Raw genomic sequence first — 24,311 nt, 5'->3', positions numbered from 1 at the left:
GAGTGCTGTTCATGGTCATGTGTTAGAACCAAAAGCCAGCGACGAACTCTGGAAAGATGAGTTAATGGAATACAAGTCCCTAAAGCATTTAGGCCGGGAGGAAGTGCCACCTCCTCTCTGTAGCTTTTCTGATTTATCTCGGGCGGAAATAATTCCTCCTTCCTTAGTAGATCCCAAATACTTACACTCAGTTGTTTTATTTTATTTTTAGAATTGCATTGCATCTAGAATGTATTTTACAGAATACATCCAAACTCCTTAGTTTGGCAGAGAGGCCTTTTATTAAATGAGTTTTCAAAGAGGTGGGTGAAACAACAGGAAGAACACAGGCTTCGGGACTTGGATTCTGGGATCAACTCCTGCTGTACCGCTTACTGCTGTGAGACTTCAGGCCAGTTTCCTAACCTAGGCCTCGGTTTCTTCATTATTTTTTTCTTTTTTTTTTTTGAGACAGAATCTTGCTGTGTCGCCCAAGCTGGAGTGCAGTGGCACAATCTCAGCTTACTGCAACCCGTGTCTCCCAGGTTCAAGCAATTCTCCTGCCTCAGCCTCCCAAGCAACTGGGATTACAGGTGCCTGACACCACGCCTGGATAATTTTTTTTGTATTTTTAGTAGAGATGGGGTTTCACCATATTGGCCAGGCTGGTTTTGAACTCCTGACCTCAAGGGATCCACCTGCTTCAGCCTCCCAAGATGCTAGGATTACAGGTGTGAACCAGCGCGCCCGTCCAGTTTCTTCACTCTTGAATACCTTCCTTATAAGGTTGACACAGATGGAAATGACAGAAGACATGTCAGGTGCCTAATACACCACCTGTTATGTGCTAAGGATGCAAGAAATGACCTGTTCTCTCCTTTTACAGGTGAAACATTTCCTGCTTGTTCAAATCTTCTTTATATTTTTGGAGATATGCTTTCCTATTAATGAATTAGTTCATTTACACAGACTCCTAACAAATATTTAGAGCAAAATTCTCTGTGGACTGAATCTTTGATTCTACTGTCTTTAATGTCTAGTGGTTTTATTTGTTTGTTTTTTTGGGACAGGGTCTTGCTCAACATGTCGCCCAAGCTGGAGTGCAATGGCACCATCGCGGCTCACTGCAACCTCTGCCTCCCGGGTTCAAGCGATTCTCCTGCCTCAGCCTCCCGAGTAGCTGGGATTTCAGGTGCCCACCATCATGCCTGGCTAATTTTTGTGTTTTTAGTAGAGGTGGGGTTTCACTATGTTGGCCAGGCTGGTCTCGAACTCCTGACCTCAAGTGATCTGCCTGCCTCAGTCCCCCAAAGTGCTGGGATTACAGGCATGAGCCACCGCACCCAGCTTAATGTCTAGTGGTTTTGCAGGACTAGGACACAGATACATTCTTGGGCTCAGGGGTCAGGTATACTGCTTCCCAGGCGGAAAGTAAGATACCATGAAAGTTGTTCTTAAATGTGATCTAAGTACTACAGGAAGGTGATGAGGGGGCCTCATCAAATGGAGGATATAACCAGAAGTGACACCGGTACCCCCGCTAAGGACTGGGCACTTACGCCATAGCATCTCCTTCAACCCTCACACTAACGCTGTGGTGGTAGAATGACTCCCATTTTGCTAATGACAAAACCAATGTTTGCAGAAGTCCATGCATTTACTCACCAATCTTCCTTTTGTACCTGCTACATGCCAGGTACTGTTCTAGGTGCTGGAGATAAAGCATGGGCAAAACAGACAAAAATCCCTGTCCCTGTGCAAGTGACATTAACAAGGCGATAAATAAGATAAGGAAGTAAAATATAGAGCATGTCAGGTGGTGCTAACAGCATGGAGAAAAATTAAGAAGAGTGGGGGAGTGTGAGGGATGGGTGAGGCTGCAATTTGATTTTTTTTTTGAGACAGAGTGTTGCTCTGTCACCCAGCCTGGAGTGCAAGGGCACGATCTGGGCTCACTGCAAACTTGGCCTCCCAGGTTCAAGCAATTCTCCTGATCAGCCTCCAAAGTAGCTGGGATTACAGGCATGCGCCACCATGCTCGGCTAACTTTTGTATTTTTAGTAGAGACGGGGTTTCACCATGTTGGTCAGGCTGGTCTTGAACTCCTGACCTCAAGCAATCCACCCGCCTTGGCCTCCCAAAGTGCTAGGATTACAGGCGTGGGATTACTGTGCCCAGACTGCAATTTGATTTAAAGTGACTAGGACAGCTGGGCAAGGTGGCTCATGCCTGTAATCCCAGCACTTTGGGATGCCAAGGTGGGTGGATCACCTGAGGTCAGGAGTTCAAAATTAGCCTGGCCAACATGGTGGAACCCCATCTCTACTAAAAATACAAAATTAGCTGGGCATGGTGGCATATGCCTGTAATCCCAGCTACTTGGGAGGCTGAGGCAGGAGAATTGCTTGAACCTGGGAGGCGGAGATTGTAGTGAGCCGAGATCGTGCCATCGCACTCCAGCCTGGGCGACAGAGCGGGATTCCATCTCAAGAAAAATATTATAATAATAACAAAATAAATACATAAATAAATAAAGTGACCAGGGAATGTCTCATGGAGATGACCTTGGAGCAAAGACATGGAGAAAGCAAGGGAGGTGGCCATGAGGATAACTTGTTCGGAAACTGACCTGGGGCTCCCAGGAATTGACAGGGCGGGTACTGGAATCTCTGTCTGGCTCTAAGGCCAGCATTCTCCTTTCAACAAGCCTCTTTTTCAAGAAGCAGTGTCGCTGTCCTCCAAGCAGGCTGTGTGTGTGTGATCCTGTGTGCATGCACATATGTGCTATTTAGGAATGTGTTATTTTCCATGGGTAGACCCTGTGAGGACCCAAGCTTCCCTACTGATATCTTCCAGAGCCTGAGGCCTCACACTGTTGGTTTTCATGGAAACTTGGCAACTTTCTAGTTATCCCGCCCTGAGCCCTGCACCACATTCCGATGGCTTTATTTGTGTGCCTTGGAGCTCTGCCAGGGCTGGGCCTGGGACAGGTTGCCATGGAGACCTCCCCACTCTTTCCAGATAAGAATTTCTCAAGGATGTTGACGTTAGGCCTGAAATAGTTCTAGCCCGCTCTCAGACCGTAGGAGGATGAACTTTGGCATGGAGAACTGAGTTAGGAAACCTACTCATTCCCTCAGCCTTTGAATTTGTGTACACTGTATCCTGGGTAAGAAAGACTTCTGGGGAGGGTACTCCAGGGTCCCCCAGCTTTAGGATTGAGGATGGCTTTGCTTAGGTACTAGGAGAGCTTCTTTCAGTTTTTCCATTCCAGTTGTTATATTCAGAGCTTGCCTTTGAGAGCCCTCCTAACATAAGATATTTTCCTTTTTTTTTTGAGATGGAGTCTCGCTCTTGTCATCCAGGCTGGAGTGCAGTGGTGCGATCTCGGCTCACTGCAACCTCCGCCTCCGAGGTTCAGGTGATTCTCCTTCCTCAGCCTCCCAAGTAGCTGGGATTACAGGTGTCCACCACCACGCCCAGCTCATTTTTGTATTTTTTTTTATTAGAGTTGGAGTTTCACCATGATGGCTAGGCTGATCTCAAACTCCTGACCTCAAGTGATCTGCCTGCCTCAGCCTCCCAAATTGCTGGGATTATAAGCGTGAGCCACTGTGTCCAGCCTTTTTTTTTTTTTTTTTTTTTTTTGAGACGGAGTCTCACGCTGTTGCCCGGGCTGGAGTGCAGTGGCCGGATCTCAGCTCACTGCAAGTTCTGCCTCCCGGGTTCCCGCCATTCTCCTGCCTCAGCCTCCTGAGTAGCTGGGACTACAGGCGCCCACCACCGCGCCCGGCTAATTTTTTGTATTTTTAGTAGAGACGGGGTTTCACCGTGGTCTCGATCTCCTGACCTTGTGATCCGCCCGCCTCGGCCTCCCAAAGTGCTGGGATTACAGGCTTGAGCCACCGCGCCCGGCTTTTTTTTTTTTTTTTTTAAGACGGAGTCTCACTCTGTCAACCAGGCTAGAGTGCAGTGGCATGATCTCAGCTCATGGCAAGCTCCGCCTCCCAGGTTCACGCCATTCTCCTGCCTCAGCCTCCCGAGTAGCTGGGACTACAGGCGCCTGCCACCATGCCCAGCTAATTTTTTTTTTTGTATTTTTAATAGAGACGGGGTTTCACCATGTTAGCCAGGATGGTCTCAATCTCCTGACCTTGTGATCCGCCCGCCTCGGCCTCCCAAAGTGCTGGGATTACAGACTTGAACCACCACATCCGGCTTTTTTTTTTTTTTTTTTGATGTGAAGTCTTGCTGTGTAGCCCAGGTTGGAGTGCAATGGTATGATGTTGGCTTGCTGCAGCCTCTGCCTCCTGGGTTCAAGCAATTCTTGTGTCTCAGCCTCCCTTGTGGCTGGGATGATCGACTTGTGCCACCACGCCTGGTTAATTTTTGTATTTTTAATAGAGACGGGGTTTCACCATGTTGCCGAGGCTGGTCTTGAACTCCTGGACTCAAACGATCCTCCTGCCTTGGCCTCCCAAAGTGTTGGGATTACAGGTGTGAGCCACTGCACCTGGCCTGAAAGAACAATTGTCACTGGGAATTTGCTATCAGAAAGAAGAAGTGGTCAGCGTTTATGCCTTTAACTCGAAATAATTCTTAAGCCGAAATGGCATATTTTGGGGTGGCGTGTTCTGCGGTCCTTCACTTGTTTTTCCCAGTAAATATTATTTTGAGTGAAGAAAGTGACTCGTCCAAAAAAAATTTTTTTTTTATGACTTGTCCAAGTTCACTGCCTCAGTTATCTATTTCTGTATAACAAAACACTCTTGGATTTAGTGGCTTATGACAACAACTGTCTTATTTGCTTAGGATTCTGTGGGTCAGTTGTTTGAGGTGGGATGGATGGTTCTTCTCCTGGTCTTGTCTGAGATCACTTGCAACTGCAGGCAGCTGGGGGTTTGGCTGGGAGCTGGTTGATCTGGGACCTCAGCCAGGGTATGTTTTTGCTCTTTGTGGTCTTATGTCCAACAGGCTAGTGTCCTGGGCTTCTTTCTAAGAAAATGAGGCTCAGGGCCTCTTCAGGGGCAGATCCTGAAGCAGTTCTAGGGGTCTTCTCTAAAGAAAATAAAAACCATTAATATGAAATTAGGTCCAGGGCCTTGGAAGAAGCCAGTGCAAGTAAAGGGCCCAAAGCTTGAGCTGCGGGAGCCTTCCAGAACATCCGCCTTTGGTATTTTCTGCTCTTGGATCCTCAGTGAGACTTGATGGGGTCTGACATCATTCTTACCCTTGAGAATGGGCCAGGGAACTAGCATGACATGGAACAGGGCCTCTTCTCAGTGACATACCTAAGTGCCCCCTCCCGCCTCCCCAACTTGCCCCTCTCCTCTCAATCTTGAAGCTGCTATTGCTGTACTTCAATACACTGAATTTATTGAGACATAAACTTTTATCAAGCTTTAGATTTTATTTTATTTTATTTTTTGTTGAGATGGATCCTCATTCTGTCACAGTCTGGAGTCCAGTAGCACCATCTCGGCTTACTGCAACCTCCACCTCCCGGGTTCAAGCAATTCTCCCACCTCAGCCTCCTGAGTAGCTGGAATTTCAGGCGAGTGACACCAGGTCTGGCTAATTTTTGTATTTTTAGTAGAGACAGGTTTCACCATGTTGGCCAGGCTGGTCTGGAATTCCTGACTTCAGGTGATCCGCCCGCCTCGGCCTCCCAAAGTACTGGGATTACAGACATGAGCCACTGGACCCTACCAGATTTTATTTTATTTTATGAGTCAGGATCTCACTCTGCCACCCAGGTTGGAGTGCAGTGGTGTGATCAGGGCTCAGGCAGCCTCAAACTCCCCATCTCAAGTGATCCTCCCACTTCAGTCTCCTAAATAGCTAGGACTGTAGGTACTCCACAATGCCTGGTGACTTTTTGTTTATTTTTTGTAGAAACAGAGTCTCGCTATATTGCCCGGGCTAGTCTCAAACTCCTGGATTTCAGTGATCCTCTCCTTGGCTTCCCAAAGCTCTGGAATTACAGGTGTGAGCCACTGCACCCCGCCCAGGCTTTAGATTTAAAAAATTCAACTCCTGCCCCTATTTCCCCCCACAAATATGCTCTCTGGCATAACTTTCAAAGGTCTATTTGAAACTCAAAAGCTAAGAATGGACTCTTTGTTCTGCTGTATCCCCCATCACTTCCTGAGGGAATGAGCTTCAAATGTCCTACCTGCTTCCCAAATGGGCGGAAAGATTCAGGGACAAAACCCACATTAGATAACAGTATAAAATAGCATCCGGCTGCACGGTTAGAATTGCTTGTTTACACAGGTCTAGGAGCACCAGGTGAAAAATGTGAGCTTTGGCCGGGCGCGGTGGCTCAAGCCTGTAATCCCAGCACTTTGGGAGGCCGAGACGGGCGGATCACGAGGTCAGGAGTTCGAGACCATCCTGGCTAACACGGTGAAACCCCGTCTCTACTAAAAAATACAAAAAACTAGCTGGGCGAGGTGGTGGGCGCCTGTAGTCCCGGCTACTCGGGAGGCTGAGGCAGGAGAATGGCGTAAAAACCCGGGAGGCAGAGCTTGCAGTGAGCTGAGATCCGGCCACTGCACTCCAACCTGGGCAACACAGCGAGACTCCGTCTCAAAAAAAAAAAAAAAGAAAAATGTGAGCTTTGCCCTCACTTGGGGCTCAAATTTACCTGGGCATGTTTGGTGGGGGATGGAGCCACACCGTAGGTACAATTGTGTTCCAGAGAGAGAGGCGACATTGGAGAAGAAAGAATACACCATGCTAGGCTCAGACATGGGGCCTTGGGTGGGATGTAGGCAGTGGCTCTTTGCACAGGGTGTGGCTATAACTGGGACCTCCGGGTAGTGGCTCATGGTTGCAGTGGGGAAGGAAACTAATCTGGGTATAAAAGCTGATGAAGCTGTAGCACCAGGAGTCCAAGCTGTGAAGGAGGTTGAATCCTTCCTCCACCAGCAGCAGACTGTGAGCTGCAGAGTCAAATATGTAAGTAGCAATTATTGGTGAGGCTGTTGGCAGCTCATGGGCAAGAATAGAGGTTGTTGGCAGGCAAGTAGCAAGGGCAAGGTCAGTGGCGCTGGTTGGGGTCTGATGTGAAGGTAGTGAGAACTGCAAGAACTCTTTTCACCTAATGACTGCAAACTCCTGTGCTAAGAGATTTGACCAACCCTAGCATGGCTTCTAGCAGCCTAAGGTGGCATCTCTGGGACCATCCAGCCCCCTTTTAAGCTCCTGTCTGTAAAATCTCCAGGCTGTCAAAAGAATGAACTGTTTGTTGGCAGCCAGTACCTAATATAGACCCCTGACCCCCACTTTCACAAAGCATTCATGAAAAGGGCCTCCTATTGAGACTCCTTCTTCTGCCCTTTGAGATGTGTGTGTATCTCCTACAACTTACCTTTCTCAAAAGACCTGAAAGCCATTCCTTTGAAATGTGATTATCAGGAAGGTCTCTGTCTCCCAGTCTCTATGGGAGGACAGAATCCCAGCCTTGCTGATCGCCAGCTAGCAGGCACAGCTGGCCGACTGCATTTTCACTTGATAACTTTTCCCTTTAGTCCTTGCTTGCCTCTACCCACTCCCACTCCCATTCTCCCTTTAAAATGCTGTTACCTCTGGGTAAACCAGAAGAGAGCTCAGCTCTTTTCCCTACTGCCCCTCATTACTGCATATAATCTGTTTTCACTGTTTTAACCAGTATCTGGCTTGTTTTCCTTTGACAGTTGCTCAGGGGTTATCAGTGGCCCTCCTGGGCAACTCAAAGTTGCAGCCTGCACGAGGGGTGAATCAGAGGAGAACTGGTATCCAATCAGGTGATGGTGACAGGGCGGAGCAGTGACCTGTGGGCAGGAGTGGTCTGGCCAGCATTGAAGATATATTAGGGACCACAACTGGGGCACATGGTGGTTTTTGTCCAAGAGAGACAGCCAAATGTACAGCCTGAAGCAAACTGATGTGGGCAGAGAGCATGGGAGTCACCTCCCCCAGCAGTCCCTGCATTCATACAAGGGGGCAGGAGACCCAGAAAGGAGGCATCCTGCTCATTTTTTTTTTTTTTTGAGATGGAGTTTCACCTTGTAGCCCAGGCTGGAGTGCAATGGTGTGATCTCAGCTGACTGCAACCTCAGCCTCCTGGGTTCAAGTGATTTTCCTGCCTCAGCCTCCCAAGTAGCTGGGATTATAGACATGTGCCACCATAGCTGGCTAATTTTATATTTTTAGTAGAGATAGGATTTCACCATGTTGGTCAGGCTGGTCTTGAATTCCTGACCTCAGGTGATCTGCCCGCCTCGGCCTCCTAAAGTGCTGGGATTACAGGTGTGAGCCACCGCGCCTGGCCTCATCCTGTCCTTTTACATGTCAGCTGTTGAGTCCACAGTCTTTCTGTCAATCGGAACTTATTTGTGTACATAAACCACAGATACAACTCCCAGTGTACTCTCGTGGCAATGCTTGGAGAGTCCTGTTCACCCAAGAATCTCTTTATTGAGACCATTTATCACAGTCATTATCAATGACCTCTTGAATGAAATAATTATTTTGTCTTCTTCCTGCAGGATGGAAAGTTTCCTTTTGAGAGGAGAAAAAATGGTGAAAAGAAAATTCTAGCAAATACAAAATTAGTTGCAAGTCTCCTCCTGTACTTGCTAAGTAAGTAAGGGGACTCTCTGGATGACCTCAGACTTTCTGGAAATCGAGGAAGCATATTCCACAGCAGCAGTCCCATCCCAGGCTAGGAGTGGGGCGGCAGGGGGGCAGGGAAGAGAGCTGGAAATGGGGCACGAGGCTGAGGACCCAGGACAGAAAAACTCTGCACCTGCCCCTTTAGTGACCAAGAGTGAATTTCAAACCTAGATTTTGAGTGACAGTAAATTTATATAAATATTTTGAGCCGGGAGCGGTGGCTCAAGCCTGTAATCCCAGGACTTTGGGAGGCCGAGATGGGCGGATCACGAGGTCAGGAGATCGAGGCCATCCTGGCTAACACGGTGAAACCCCGTCTCTACTAAAAAATACAAAAAACTAGCCGGGCGAGGTGGCGGGCGCCTGTAGTCCCAGCTACTCGGGAGGCTGAGGCAGGAGAATGGCGTAAACCCGGGAGGTGGAGCTTGCAGTGAGCTGAGATCCGGCCACTGCACTCCAGCCTGGGCGACAGAGCGAGATTCTGTCTCAAAAAAAAAAAAAATTTTGAAACAGGGTCTTTGCTTTGTTACCTAGGCTGAAGTGTGCAGCGGCATGATCACGACTCACTGCAGCCTTGACCTCCTGGGCTCATGTGATCCTCCTACTTCAGCCTCCCAAGTAGCTGGGACCGCAGGCTCCTGTCACCATATTCAATTAATTTTTAAATTTTTTTTTGAGAGGGGGTCTTGCTGTGTTGCCCAGGCTGGTCTCAAACTTCTAGAGTCAAGTGATCCTCCCACCTCAGCCTCCTAAAATACTGAGATTACAGGTGTGAGCCACTGTGTCTGGACAACAGTCAATTTTTATGTGTGTACTTAAGGTTTGCTATATTATTTGAAGTCAATTATGTTTCCTTCTATAACTTTGGATTGAGGTCAAACATTGTTGCTCCAGATTTTTTTCCAGATAACTGGAGTGGGGTACATGCTAAAAGAAGTGGGCTTCCCCAGAAGAAATGATACTTACCTGACACAAGGGCTTTAGCTAGATCTGTTTAGCCACTTCCAACCTTTCTTCAAAAGTAAACTTTTTCATTTTTAGATTTCTTCTTTTAATAGATGCCAGTGTTACTTGCCATTTTTTTAAAAATTAAAAAAAATTTTATTTTAGCACAGATGAGGTCTTACTACATTGCCCGGGGTAGTCTTGAACTCATGGGCTCAAGCGATCCACCTGCCTTGGCCTCCCATATTTTTAGATTTTAAAATACTTTTAGGATTTAGGCCGTGAGCAGTGGCTCACACCTATAATCCCAGCACTTTGGGAGGCTTAGGAGGGCAGATCACCTGATGTCCGGAGTTTGAGACCCGCCTGGCCAACATGGTGAAACCCCGCCTCTACTAAAAATATAAAAATTAGCTGGGCGTGGTGGCGCATGCCTGTAATCCCAGCTACTCGGGAGGCTGAGGCAGGAGAATTGTTTGAACCCAGGAGGCGGAGGTTGCTGTGAGCCAAGATTGTGCCACTGTACTCCAGCCTGGGCATTGGAGTGAGACCCTGTGTTTAAAAAAAAAAAAAAAAAAAAAAAAAAAAAATTGAGTGAAAGAAGCAAAAGATACAAGAGAGCAATACTGAGTGATTCCCTTCATATGAAGTGCGAGGACAGGTAGAAACTAATTTGTGGTTGTGAAAATTAGAACAACGGTTGCCTCTGAAGGGGAATGACTGGTGTGTGGCATGGAGGAAATGTTTGGGTTGATTAAAATGGCCAAAATCTTGTTGGGGATATTGGTTTCACTGTTGTACATGTTTGTCAAAACTCATCGAACTGTACACTCAAGACCTGTGCATTTTTCTGTATGTAAATTATAGTTCAACCTTAATTTTAAAAGAAGCAGTGAGCCCCCAAATTTTAGATGATGAACTGGTTTGGGTTGCTACCTCCTTTCCTTAAAGTCAACTGGGGGAGAAACTGTGCAGGGAAACAGATTGCAGAACCAACAGAAAATAAAAATGAGGCCATCCTTCTTCTCTTTGCCTCTACTTCCTCCCTGATTGAAATTGTCTTTTCTTTCTGTCTTTTTCTTTTTAGAGACAGAGTCTTACTCTGGTGCCCAGGCTACAGTCCAGCGGCACAGACGTGGTTCACTGCGGCCTCAACCTCTTGGGCTTAAGCAATCCTTCTTGCCTCAACCTCCTGAGTAGCTGGGATTACAGGTGTGCACCACTATGCCTGGCTTTTTTTTTTTGGAGACAGAGTCTTGCCGTCACCCAGGCTGGAGTGAAGTGGCGCGATCTAGGCTCACTTCCATCTCCTGGTTTCAAGCAATTCTCACGCCTCAGCCTCCTGGGTAGCTGGGACTGGAGGCTTGCACCACCATGCCTGGCTACATTTTTGTATTTTCAGTAGAGACCGAGTTTCACCATGTTGTTCAAGCTAGTCTGGAACTCCTGAGCTCTGGCAATCTGCCCACCTCCGTCTCCCAAAGTGTTAGGATTACAGGCGTGAGCCACCACGCCCAGTCACCTGGCTATTAAAAAAAAAATTTTTTTTCTTTAAATTTTATTTGTAAAGACAAGGTGTCCCTATGTTGCCCAGGCTAGTCTCGAACTCCTGGGCTCAAGTAATCCTCCCACCTTGACCTCCCAAAGTTCTGGGACTATAGATGTGAGTCAATTCACTCAGCCAGATTGAGGCTGTCTTAAACCGGTGTCTAGGAGGTAGGTAGTTGTGGCTAGGGTAGAGGGCTGTGGTGGGGATGGTGAACAGTCTGGAAGAAAGTGTTTTTGTTTTTTTAAATGTATTGATACGTTTAGATTTTTTGGATATATTTGTATAACTGCCTGTTTGACCAGGACCTGTTTGGTCTGGTTTGGTTCTGCCTTGCCTTTTGCTGGAGTCCTTTTAGGACAAACCTTCACTTTCTTCAGGGTCAAGTATTTGTGGGGTGACATTGGCAATACAAAAGCTCTGCAAGGGTGAAGAAAGCAGGAACATCTGTCACTCTTCCTTCTTCTCCAACCTCCAGGCTGTGGGATCAACGTAGTGAGACTACCTGATATCAGGGTCTGTTCTTTCTTTTTCTTTTTCTTTTTTTTTTTTGAGACGGAGTCTCGCTCTGTCGCCCAGGCTGGAGTGCAGTGGCCGGATCTCAGCTCACTGCAAGCTCCGCCTCCCGGGTTCACGCCATTCTCCTGCCTCAGCCTCCCGAGTAGCTGGGCCTACAGGCGCTCGCCACCTCGCCCGGCTAGTTTTTTGTATTTTTTTAGTAGAGATGGGGTTTCACCATGTTAGCCAGGATGGTCTCGATCTCCTGACCTCGTGATCTGCCCGTCTTGGCCTCCGAAAGTGCTGGGATTACAGGCTTGAGCCACCGCGCCCGGCCCTATCAGGGTCTGTTCTTTCTAAGGGGTTGAGGTGGAACCTTAGGCAGTGGAGGTGCTTGGAGGAGTGGCAGGCAAAGGGAAGCAGCCACAGTTCCTGGGGTGACCTGAGGTGAAAGGGGACTTTTGGTCCTGGTGCTCATCTCCCTCTGTCTCCTTGAATTCATGAGGGCTAATCTAAATTCAGGCCTAAACTTTGACTCTTCCTCACTACTTACTTCCAGACAAATTAACTGATAGAGATCTGATTTGATTCTGATTATTTAGCCATAAACTGAAATTTTTTCCATTTTATCATTCTCACTTTTCCTTCTTTTCCTGTACTACATGCTTTATTTTTTTTGCCCATCATTTATTTGCTTGTTTATTTATTTATTTATCTATTACGGAATCTTGCTCTGTTGCCCAGGCTGGAGTGCAGTGGCGCTATCTCGGCTCACTGCAACCTCCGCCTCCCTGGTTCAAGCAATTCCCCTGCCTCAGCCTCCTGAGTAGCTGGGATTACAGGCGCATGCCACCATGTCCGGCTAATGTTTTTGCATTTTTAGTAGACATGGGATTTCACCATATTGGCCAGACTGGTTTCAAACTCCTGACCTCAGGCAGTACCCCCGCCTCGGGCTCCCAAAGTGTTGGGATTACAGGCGTGAGCCACCACACCCGGCCTTTTGTGTCCTTTAAAACTGTTCCTGGCTGGGCATAGTAGCTCCTGCCTGTAATCCCAGTGCGTTGGGAAGGTGAAGCCAGATGATCACTTGAGGCCAGGAGTTCAAGACCAGCTTGGGCAACACAGTGAGACTCTGTCTCTACAAAATTAATAATAATAATAAAATTAACCAGGTGTGATGGTACCATTTATACTCCTAGCTTCTTCAGGAGGCTGAGGTGGGAGGATTGCTTGAGTCTAGGAGTTCAGGGGTGCAGGGAGCCATGATTGTGCCACTGCACCCCAGGCTGGGTGACAGAGTGAGATCCCCATCTCTAAAACAAAGTCCGTTGCCACTGTGGCAGTCTCCTCCACAGGCACATGCAATATGACATTTCTCATTTCTCCCCACTTTCAAAGTAAATATTATTTCTGTGTTTGTTTCTTATATAATTGTTTGCCTCTTATTAGCATGTTCAGAATTCTCCCTGGCTTTATTCTTCTTGGCTACTATGGGGTTGATAATACGTGAAACATTACTTGGACACAAGAACAGCAACATTGTTGAATTGTACGTAGTTCACAATGACCATTCATTACAGCTAATGCCATCTGTTGGTGGAGGGAAGAGTTGACATTCTTTTTTTCTGTGACTGTAGACATTGAAATGTAAGGGGAGAAGCTTGTCTATACATATTACTCAGAGGCTTTAAAAATAATTCATTATATATAGTACATACTTTTCCTTGTAAATACAGAAATATATCTATTTTATTTATTAATTAATTTATTTATTTTTCGAGATTGTGTCTCACTCTGTCGCCCAGGCTGGAGTGCAATGGCTCGATCTCGGCTCACTGCAACCTCTGCCTCCTGGGTTCAAGCGATTCTCTTGCCTCAGCCTCCAGAGTAGCTGCAATTACAGGCATGCGCCACCACACTCGGCTAATTTTTGTACTTTCAGTAGAGACGGGGTTTCGCCATGTTGGCCAGGCTGGTCTTGAGCTCCTAACCTCAGATGATCCGCCTACCTTGGCCTCCCAGAGTGCTGGGATTACAGGCTTGAGCCACTGCTCACGGCCTAGACCTATTTTACTTAAAAATATCTTTGTACTATTCCATAGTGTGGGTGTACCATAATCTATTCAACCATTCCCCAATTGATGGGCATTTAGGTTATTCCCATATTTTATTTTATTTTATTTTATTTTTATTTTTATTTTTTTTGAAATGGAGTTTCACTCTTGTTGCCCAGGCTGGAGTGCAATGGAGTGATCTCAGCTCACTGCAACCTCTCCCTCCTGAGTTCAAGCGATTCTCCTGCCTCAGCCTCCCGAGTAGCTGGGATTACAGATATGTGCCATCAGGCCCAGCTCATTTTTATATTTTTAGTAGAGATGGGGTTTCACCATGTTGGTCAGGCTGGTCTCAAACTCCTGACCTCAGGTGATCTACCTGCCTCGGCCTCCCAAAGTGCTGGGATTAAAGGTGTGAGCCACCACGCTTGGCCTTATTTTTTATTTATTTTTTTTGAGACAGAGTTTCACTTTTGTTGCCCAGGCTGGAGTGCAGAGGCATGATCTTGGCTCACTGCAACCTCCGCCTTCTGGCAGTTCTCCTGCCTCAGCCTCCCAAGTAGTTGGGATTATGTGCCCGCCACCACACATAGCTAATTTTTGTATTTTTAGTAGAGACAGAATTTCCCCATGTTGGCCAGGCTGATCTCAAACTCCTGACCTCGTGATCCGCCTGGCTGGTCTCAAATGCCTGACCTCAGGTAATCTGCCCACCTCAGCCTCCCAAAGTGATAGGAGGCAGGCATGAGCCACGGCACCCAGGCCTAAAGAAAGCTTTTTGTTTGTTTGTGTTTTGAGACAGAGTCTCACTTTGAGACCCAGGTTGGAATGCAGTGGCATGATCTCAGCTCACTGCAACCTCTGCCTCCCAGGTTCAAGTGATTCTCCTGCCTCAGCTTCCCGTGTAGCTGGGACTACAGGCACGTGCCACCACACCTGGCTTATTTTTAAATTTTAATTTAATTTTTTTTTGAGTTAGGATCTTGCTCTATTGCTCAGGCTGGAGTGCAGTGGCGTGACTATCGCCCACTTCAGCCTTGACCTCTGGGCTCTGTGATCCTCCCACCTCAGCCTCCCAAGTAGCTAGACCACAGGTATGCACCACCATCGCTAGTTAATTTTTTTTTTTGTAGTGATGTCATCTTGCTATGTTGCCCAGGCTGATTTCAAATTCCCGGGCTCAAGTGATCCTCCCACCTCAGCCTCCCAAAATGTTGGGATTACGGGCATAAGCCACTGTGCCTGGCTTAAATTTTGTTTACTACAGATAATCTCAGAAATTACATATCTTTAGGTTTAAACATACATTTCTTTGATTTTCAATAAGGATATAATTATTCATCATGTCAATAAATAGATTTCTGCTTCATAATTTTTTTTTTTTTTTTTTTTGAGATAGAATCTTGCTCTGTCACCTAGGCTGGAGCACAATGGCACAATCTCAGCTCACTGCAACCTCCACCTCCCGGGTTTAAATGATTCTCCTGCCTCAACCTCCTGAGTAGCTGGTATTACAGGTGCATGCCACCACGTGCAGCTAATTTTTGTATTTTTAGTAGAGATGAGGTTTCACCATTTTGGCTAGGCTGGTCTTGAACTACTTACCTCAAGTGACCCACCTGCCTTGCCCTCCCAAAGTGCTGGGATTATAGACGTGAGCCACAGTGCCCGGCCTTGCTTCATGATTTTTTAGTGCTTATATAATGTTACAAGATGTAACAGTTTACCCAGATAACCTCTACTGTTGGATATTTGTGTTGTTTCTGTAGTGGCAAACTCAAATGTTCTTTGTATCTCTTTCACTTGCTATACGTGTGGGCTTTATTGCAGCAAGGTTGCAGGAGTGAAGCAATAATCAAAATAAACCAGGGATTTCCTGAATAAACCTGTGTCTTCGGACAGTGGACAGTTTTCTTTTCTTTTCTTTTTTTTTTTTTAGATGGAGTTTCACTCTTTTTTGTTCAGGCTGGAGTGCAATGGCACGATCTCAGCTCACTGCAACTTCCGTCTCCCAGGTTCAAGTGACTCTCCTGTCTCAGCCTCCCGAGCAGCTGGGATTACAGGCGCCCACCACTACGCCCAGCTAATTTTTCAAAATATTTTTAGTAGAGATGGGGTTTCATCATATTGGCCTGGCTGGTCTTGAACTCCTGACCTCAAGTGATCCGCCCACCTCTGCCTCCCAAAGTGCTAGGATTACAGGCATGAGCCACTGTGCCTGTCCGACAGTTTTCTATAATTATCAGCCACTTCTAGTTTTATAACATCACTGGTCATGGTGGCTTCAAGATTTGTGACATAAGGCATTTTTCTCTGGTTAAATTAAGGTGGGGAAACTTCTTTAGCTGACTAGCTGTTTGAAAAATATCTTACAACTCATGAGCTGGCTTTTGTCATTAATTCAGTTAGGTGGTTTCAGATATTTATATTTTGTTGTAGAGACAGAGAAGCATATTTTTTGAAATGTTTGTCCAAATTCTGAGTGCCAGCCAAACTTTCACACTCCTGTCTATTATTCTAGGGAGTACTACTCTAAAGAATACAGTAGTTCTCCCTTATCTGTGGTTTCACTTTCTTTAGTTTCGGTCACCCATGGTCAGCCATGGTCTGAAGATATAAAATGAATAATATCAGAAATAAAAACCATTCAGAAGTCTTTGAGATGGAGTTTTGCTCTTTTTGCCCAGGCTGGAGTGCAGTGGCGCTATTGCGGGATTGATAAGGAATTAGAGAGACCGAGGGGGTTCAGGAGGATATGTATTGTTTAGGTGCACTGGCTTAGTTGGATTAACATCCAAAGGACTGAGCCCTGAACAAAGAGTTAAGTTACCTTTTAAGCATTTCATGGGGTGGGGGGAGATCTGTGCAGGGGGAGGCATATTACAGAAGTGACAAACAAAGACAGTTATTCAATTAATTGAGACATGCATTACACCATTTCTTACTTTTCAAGGACAAACATGTTTTATCTGTCTAGTGACCTTGCAGCTGCACAGTTAGAGAAACAGGGTCTTCACAATGCCTGGGAAAGGAGGAGATAAGGCTCACTAGCCACAGAAAAACAGGCAGTTAATTTTTAAAGGACTCCAGCTCTTTCTCTTTTTCGGGGGGAATTGGGTTTTCTTACATACAACTGAGTTTCTGCTTACACATTTTAAAATTTCTTTTAATTTCTGTTCCAGCACAATCTTGGCTCACTGCAACCTGCGCCTCCCGGGTTCAAGTGATTCTCCTGCCTCAGCCTCCCGAGTAGCTGGGATTACAGGCAACTGCCACCATGCCCAGCTAACATTTTATGCTTTTAGTTGAGATGGGGTTTCATCATGTTGGCTAGGCTGGTCTCGAACTCCTGACTTCAGGTGATCCACCCACCTCGGCCTCCCAAAGTGCTGGGATTACAGGTGTGAGCCACTGAGCCCAGCCCATAAGTCTTAGATTGCATGCCATCCTGAGTAGCGTGACGAAATCTTGTGTCATCCTGCTCCATCCAGCTCAGGACATGAATCCCCACTTTGTCCAGTGTATCCACGCCCTTCCCCCACCACCACCGTTAGTCGCTTCCTAGCTATCTAGGTGATCAGATCAACTGTCTGAGTATTTCAGTGCTTGTGCTCAAGTCACCCTTATTTTACTTAACAATGGCCCCAAAATGAAACAGTAGTGATGCTGGCAATTAGGATATGCTAACGAGAAGCTGTAAAGTGCTTCCTTTAAGTGTAAAGGTGAAAGTTCTTGACTTGAGAAAAAAATCATATGCTGAAGTTGCTAAGATCTACAATAAGAATGAATCCTCTATTGGTGACATTGTGAAGAAGGAAAAAAAAACTCATGCTAGTTTTGCTGTCGCACCTCAGACTGTAAAAGTTGTAGCCACAGTGTATGATAAGTGCTTGGTGAAGATGGAAAAGGCACTAAATTTGCAGGTGGAAGGAAGACGTGAACAGAAGCATGTTCCAATCTGTGGCAATATATTTAGCCAGATTAACTTAAGGTTAATTAAACTTTTTTTTTTTTAATTTGAGATAGGGCCTCACTCTGTTGCCCAGGCTGGCTGCAGTGGCACAATCTTGGCTCATTGCAGCCTCGACCTTCTGGGCTCAAGTAATCCCTCACCTCAGCCTCCCAAATAGCTGGGACTGCAGGCACATGCCACCACACTCGCCTAATTTTGTTCATTTTTTGTAGAGACGGGGTTTCATTGTGTTGCCCAGACTGGTCTTAAACTCCTGGACTCAAGTGATCTTCCTGCCTCAGCCTCCTAAAGTGTTAGGATTACAGCTGTGAGCCACCACACCTGGCAAATTAATTTTTATTGTAAGTTTGTATGTATAGGAAAAAACAGTATATATAGGGTTTGGTACTATTCGTGGTTTCAGGCATCCACTGGGGGTCTCGGAATGTATCCCCCAAGGGGAGGGCCACTGTAATTATCAAATTATAGTTGGGCTGGATGCAGTGGCTCACTCCTGTAATCCCAGCACTTTGGGAGGCCCAGTCGGGTGGCTCATGAGGTCAAGAGATTGAGACCATCCTGGCCAACATGGTGAAACCCCATCTCTACTAAAAATACAAAAATTAGCTGGGCATGGTGGCGCGCACCTGTAGTCCCAGCTACTCGGGAGGCTAAGGCAGGAGAATCGCTTGAACCTGGGAGGTGGATGTTGCAGTGAGCCACTGCACTCCAGCCTGGCAACAGAGCGAGACTCTGCCTCAAAAAAAAAAAAAAAAAAAAAAAAAAAAAAAAAGAGTTGGATAAGTATTATATCAGAACTATTTTGTTTCTTTTTTTGATTTATTAATATATTGGATAAGTGTCTTTTTGGTCAGGGCCTGTTTGATTTGTCCACAGGAAGATCTAGAGCATCACTATTTGTCAGGAAGAGGAAATACAGGCATGAAACCAACAGGACAAACTTTTTTACTTTAAGGATTTTCCTTCTTAGTGTCTGTCAAGGGCTTATGACCAGAAAGATGTCCAGTCTATGGAACTGAATTGTATTAACTTTAGAGTTTTTACAGAAACTTGAATTTTGTTTACAATCGGTTCTTATGTGTTTATCTTTTTATAAAGATGCATCATGTTTGACAGATTTAAACATATACTTCTTTTTGAGTAGTCAGCAGATAATTATAGACTATTTGATTTCTTTTTTATTTTGTAGAGAGGGAGGTTCTCCCTATGTTTCCCCGGCTGGTCTCAAACTCCTGGGCTCAGGCAATCCTCCCACCTTGGCCTCCCAAAGTGCTGGGATTACAGGCAGGAGCCACCATATCCAGCCAGACTATTTGATTTTTAGGATGCTTCCTAAGAAAGGATCCCTTCCCCGCTTCCTTCCTTCTTTTTCCTATCAAGGGATAGTATACACATTACCGATTTCATAGCCTATATTAATCCTGAGTACTTGATGGATTTTTACAGATGTACGCATCCATGTGACCACCTTCCAAATAAAGAAACGGAACATCTGCGGCAAGCCACTGAGCCTCCATGTGCCCCTTTCCCATCTATACTATTCTCCTGTTGGAGGTAACTACAATTCTGATTTTTTTTTTTTTTTTTTTTTTTTTTTTTTTTTTTTTTTTAGCGACAAGGTCTCCCTCTGTTGTTCGGGCTGGAGTGTAATGGTGCAATCGTGGCTCACTGAAGTCTGGACCTCTGGGGCTCTCTCTTTCAAAAATTTAAAAGTGGGCTGGGCGCAGTGGTTCATGCCTGTAATCCCAGTACTTTGGAAGGCTGAGGTAGGCAGATTACTTAAGGCCAGGAGTTTGAGACCAGCCTGGCGAACATGGTGAAACCCCGTTTCTACTAAAAAAATACAAAAATTAGCCAGGTGTGGTGGCACGTACCTGTAATCTCAGCTACTTTGGAGGGCTGAGATAGGAGAATCGCTTGAACCTGGGAGGTGGAGGTTGTAGTAAGCCGAGATTGCACTACTGTACTCTAGCCTGGGTGATAGAATGAGACTCTGTCTCAAAAAAAAATTTTTTTAAGTGCCTATTGTTCAATACAGCCGTCCACTTCTAGTTATTTATTCCACAGAAATACTTTATCCTATGGATATATTCTATTCCTTGAAAATATTCCATGTGAGCCCAAAGGTATTTGAGTAAAGTTCATATACAATGTCCATCATTGTTTGTAATGAAGAAAAACAGAGGTCAGGCACAGTGGCTCGTACTTGTAATCCCAGCACTCTGGGAGGCCCAGGCAGGCAGATCACCTGAGGTCAGGAGTTCAAGACCAGCCTGGCCAACATGGCAAAACCCCATCTCTACTAAAAATACAAAAATTAGCCAGGCGTGGTGGTCGGCGCCTGTAATCCCAGCTACTTGGGAGGCTGAGGCTGGAGAATTGCTTGAACCAGGGAGGCGGAGGTTGCAGTGAGCTGAGAACGTGCCACTGCACTGCAGCCTGGGTGACAGAGAGAGAGAGAGACTCAGTCTCAAAAAAAAAAAAAAAAAAAGAGAAAGAAAAATAGGAAATGGCCCCATATGTCCACCAATAGAGGCGTGGTAAACACGATTTGGCATGTGGTATTATGTTATTATTTTCAGAGACAGGTCTTGCTCTATTGCCCAGGTTGGAGTGCAGTGGTGTGATCACTGCAGCCTCACACTCTTGGACTCAAGCAATCCTCCCACCTCAGTCTCCCAAATAGCTGGGATTACAAGTATGAGGCAATGTGCCTGGCAGCACATGGTATTAAATACTATACATCAGTCAGCAAGGATGACGAATGGTCATTAAAAATCTTTAATACTTAATAAGTTCAAAATGCAAGTAGAAGAATAATAGGCATAACATGATTTCATTTATATAAAAATAATGCACACTGCAAAAGAATGAAGTTGGACCCTTACCTAACACCATATACAAAAAATAACTCAAAGTGGATCAAATACCTAAATATAAGACCTAACAACACCACCACTCTCAGAAGCAAATGTGGTAAACACTTCATGACATTGGATTTGACAATGAATTCTTTTTTTTTTTTTTCTTTTTTAAGACAGAGTCTCGCTCTGTTGCCCAGGCTGGAGTACAGTGGCGTGATCTTGACTCACTGCAAGCTCCACCTCCCGGGTTTATACCATTCTCCTGCCTCAGCCTTCCGAGTAACTGGGACTGCAGGCGCCTGCCACCATGCCCGGCTGATTTTTTTGTATTTGTAGTAGAGACGGGATTTCACCGAGTTGGCTAGGATGGTCTCGATCTCCTGACCTCGCGATCCGCCTGCCTTGGCCTCCCAAAGTGCTGGGATTACAGGCGTGAGCCACCGTGCCCAGCCCGGATTTGACAATGAATTCTTAGATATGTGTGACACCAAAGGTACAGGCAGCAGATGAAAAAATAGACAAATTGGACTGCATGGAAACTTAAAAGTTTTTGTGCATCAAAAGACACTATCAACAATGTAAAAAGGCAACCCAAAGAATGGCAGAAAATATTTGCAAATCATATATCTGATAAGGCATTGTCATTGAGAATAGGTAAAGAGCTCCTAAAACTCCTTTGGGCACGGTGGGTCACTTCTGTAATCCCAGCACTTTGGGAGCCCCAGGTGGGCAGATCACTTTAGGCTAGGAGTTTGAGACCAGCCTGGTCAACATGGTGAAACCTTGTCTCTACTGAAAATACAAAAATTATCCAGGTGTGGTGGCAGGCGCCTGTAATCTCAGCTACTTGAGTGACTGAGGCGGGAAAATCACTTGAACCTGGGAAAGGGAGGCTCCAGTGAGCTGAGATCGCACCACTGCACTCCAGCCTGGCCTGGGCGACACAGCAAGACTCCATCTCAAAAAACAAACAAAAAACCTTTTAAAAATAACAACAAAATCGTAGGCCGGGCGCGGTGGCTCAAGCCTGTAATCCCAGCACTTTGGGAGGCCGAGACGGGCGGATCACGAGGTCAGGAGATCGAGACCATCCTGGCTAACCCGGTGAAACCCCGTCTCTACTAAAAAAATACAAAAAACTAGCCGGGCGAGGTGGCGGGCGCCTGTAGTCCCAGCTACTCGGGAGGCTGAGGCAGGAGAATGGCGTAAACCCGGGAGGCGGAGCTTGCAGTGAGCTGAGATCCGGCCACTGCACTCCAGCCTGGGCGACAGAGCGAGACTCCGTCTCAAAAAAAAAAAAAAAAAAAAAAAATAACAAAATCAATCCAATTCAAAAATGGACAAGGAACTTAAATAGACATTTCTCCAAAGAAGATATGCAAATGGCAAATAAGCACACGAAAAGATGCTCAACATCAAGAATTATTAAGGAAATGTAAATCAAAACCACAATGGGATAACACCGTAAACCTATTAGGATGCTACTATCAAAACAAAAGCAAAAAAAAAAAAAAACCAAAAACCAAAAAACAACAACAACAACAAAAAAGAAAAGAAAAGAACCAGAAAATAAGCAATGGCTAGAGTGTGAAGAAATTGTGAGTCTTGTACACTGTTGGTGGGAATATAAATTGATAAAGCTGTTATGGAAAACAATGTGGCAGTTCCTCAAAAAATGAAAAGTAGAATTACCATGTGATCCAGCAATTCCACTTTTGGATATATACTCAATGGAATTGAAAGCAGGATATAGCCATGTTCATAGCAGCATTATTTACAACAGTCAAAAGGTGAAAGCTAACCGAGGGTCCATCAGTGAATGACTGGATAAGCAAAATGTGGTATATCCATACAATGGAATATTATTTAGGCTTAAAAATAGGGAAATTCCGACACATGCTATGATATAGACGAACCTTGAGGACCTTATGCCAAGTGAAATAAGCCAGTCACAGAAAGACAAATACTGTATGATTCTACTTATATGAGGTACCTAGGGGTATCAAATTCATATAGTGGTGGTTACCAGGGGCTGGAGGAAGGGAAAAATGTTTATTGTGATTGTTACTATTTAATGGGTGCAGAGTTATGTTACTATTTAATGGGTGCAGAGTTACTGTTTAATGGGTATGGAGTTTCAGTTTTGCAAGATGAAAAGGGCTACAGAGATGGATGGTGTGATGGCTGACTACATTATGGATGTATTCATTTATTTTAGAGACAGAGTCTCACACTGTTGCCCAGGCTGGAGTGCAGTGTCTGTAACCTTCAACTCCTGGGCTCCAGCAATCCTCCCACCTCGGCTAGAACCATAGGAATATGCCACCATGCTCAGTAATTTTATTTTCTTTCTTTTTTTTGCTTGTTTGTAGAGATAGGGTCTTGGTATGTTGCCCAGGCTGGACTTGAACTCCTGGCCTCAAGTGATCCTCTTGCTTCAACCTCCCAAAGCGTTGGGATTAAAAGTGTGACTTACCATACCAAGCCTGAAAACATTTAATAATACTGAACTGTACACTGAAAATGGTTAAGATGGTAAATTTTATGTTATATGTATTTCACCACAATAAAATATGGAAAATATAAAAAATGTACACATGGGTTTGTTTATTTATTTATTTTGAGAAAGAGTTTTGCTCCAGTTGCCCAGGCTGGAGTGCAATGGCGCCATCTCGGCTCACTGCAACCTCTGCCTCCCAGGTTCAAGTGATTCTCCTGCCTCAGCCTTCTGAATAGCTGGGATTACAGGCACCCGCCACCATGCCTAGCTAATTTTTTAATGTTGGCCAGGCTGGTCTCGAACTCCTGGCCTCAAGTGATTCCCCCACCTTGGCCTCCCAAAATGCTGGGATTATAGGAGTGAGCCACCGCACTCAGTCACATGGGTTAATTTTTACGTATACATATACATGTATATAAATGTATAAAAAAAGGACTAGAAGGATACACGCTAAACCATTAACAGTGGTTACCTCTGGGAGGGGATTAGTGAGTGTCTGGAACACACGGGGGGATGAGGGAAGGAAGACCGTTTGCTCTTTTTTTTTTTTTTTTTGAGACAGGTTCTTTGTCACCCAGGCTGGAGTATAGTGGTGCAATCCTAGCTCACTGGAGTCTCAAATTTCTGGGCTAAAGCAGTCCTCCCACCTCAGCCTCTTGAGTAGCTGGGACTACAGGTGTATGCCACCCTACCTGGCTAACTTTAAAATTTTTTTTGTGGAGACAAGGTCTCACCTTGCTGACCAAACTGGTCTTGAACTCCTGGCCTCGAGTGATCCTCCTGCCTTGGCCTCCCAAAGTGCTGAGATTACAGGCATGAACCATCATACCTGGCCCACCTTTTGCTTTTTTTTTTTTTTTCTCTCTGAGACAGAGTCTCGCTCTGTCACCCAGACTGGAGTACAGTGGCATAATGTTGGCTCACTGCAACCTTTGCCTCCTGGGTTCAAGCGATTCTCCTGCCTCAGCCCCCTGAGTAGCTGGGATTACAGGCATGTGCCACCACGCCTGGTTAATTTTTTTGTATTTTTAGTAGAGACGGGGTTTCACCATGTTGGTCAGGCTGGGCTTGAACTCCTGACTTCATGATCTGCCTGCCTCAGCTTCCCCAAAATGCTGGGATTACAGGTGTGAGCCAGCTCCACCTTTTGTTTTTTAAGATATTTTGATTTTTAAGATATTTCTGTACTGTTTGATTTTTTACAGTAAGAACGTAGTGACTGGGAAGGAAAGGTTGAGCAGCAGGCCTGAAACCTATTCCTTCTCTTTACCAAGGATCCTTGGAAGAA

At 45.6% G+C, this 24,311-nt stretch overlaps 1 long non-coding RNA gene across 1 annotated transcript; it reads left to right on the top strand.

Annotated features, from left to right (window-relative positions):
- The first annotated feature begins 3,037 nt into the window (after positions 1–3,037).
- Positions 3,038–23,038, top strand: LOC139356900 (uncharacterized). The gene is made up of 4 exons (XR_011609426.1): positions 3,038–3,148; positions 8,514–8,607; positions 19,106–19,213; positions 22,896–23,038. It is a non-coding gene; the product is annotated as an uncharacterized lncRNA (long non-coding RNA).
- The last annotated feature ends 1,273 nt before the right edge of the window (positions 23,039–24,311 follow it).

The sequence above is a fragment of the Macaca nemestrina genome, chromosome 1 (assembly GCF_043159975.1).
Source record: "Macaca nemestrina isolate mMacNem1 chromosome 1, mMacNem.hap1, whole genome shotgun sequence".
NCBI classification, from domain to species: domain Eukaryota; kingdom Metazoa; phylum Chordata; class Mammalia; order Primates; family Cercopithecidae; genus Macaca; species Macaca nemestrina.
This window is presented reverse-complemented; position numbering and strand designations above follow the sequence as displayed.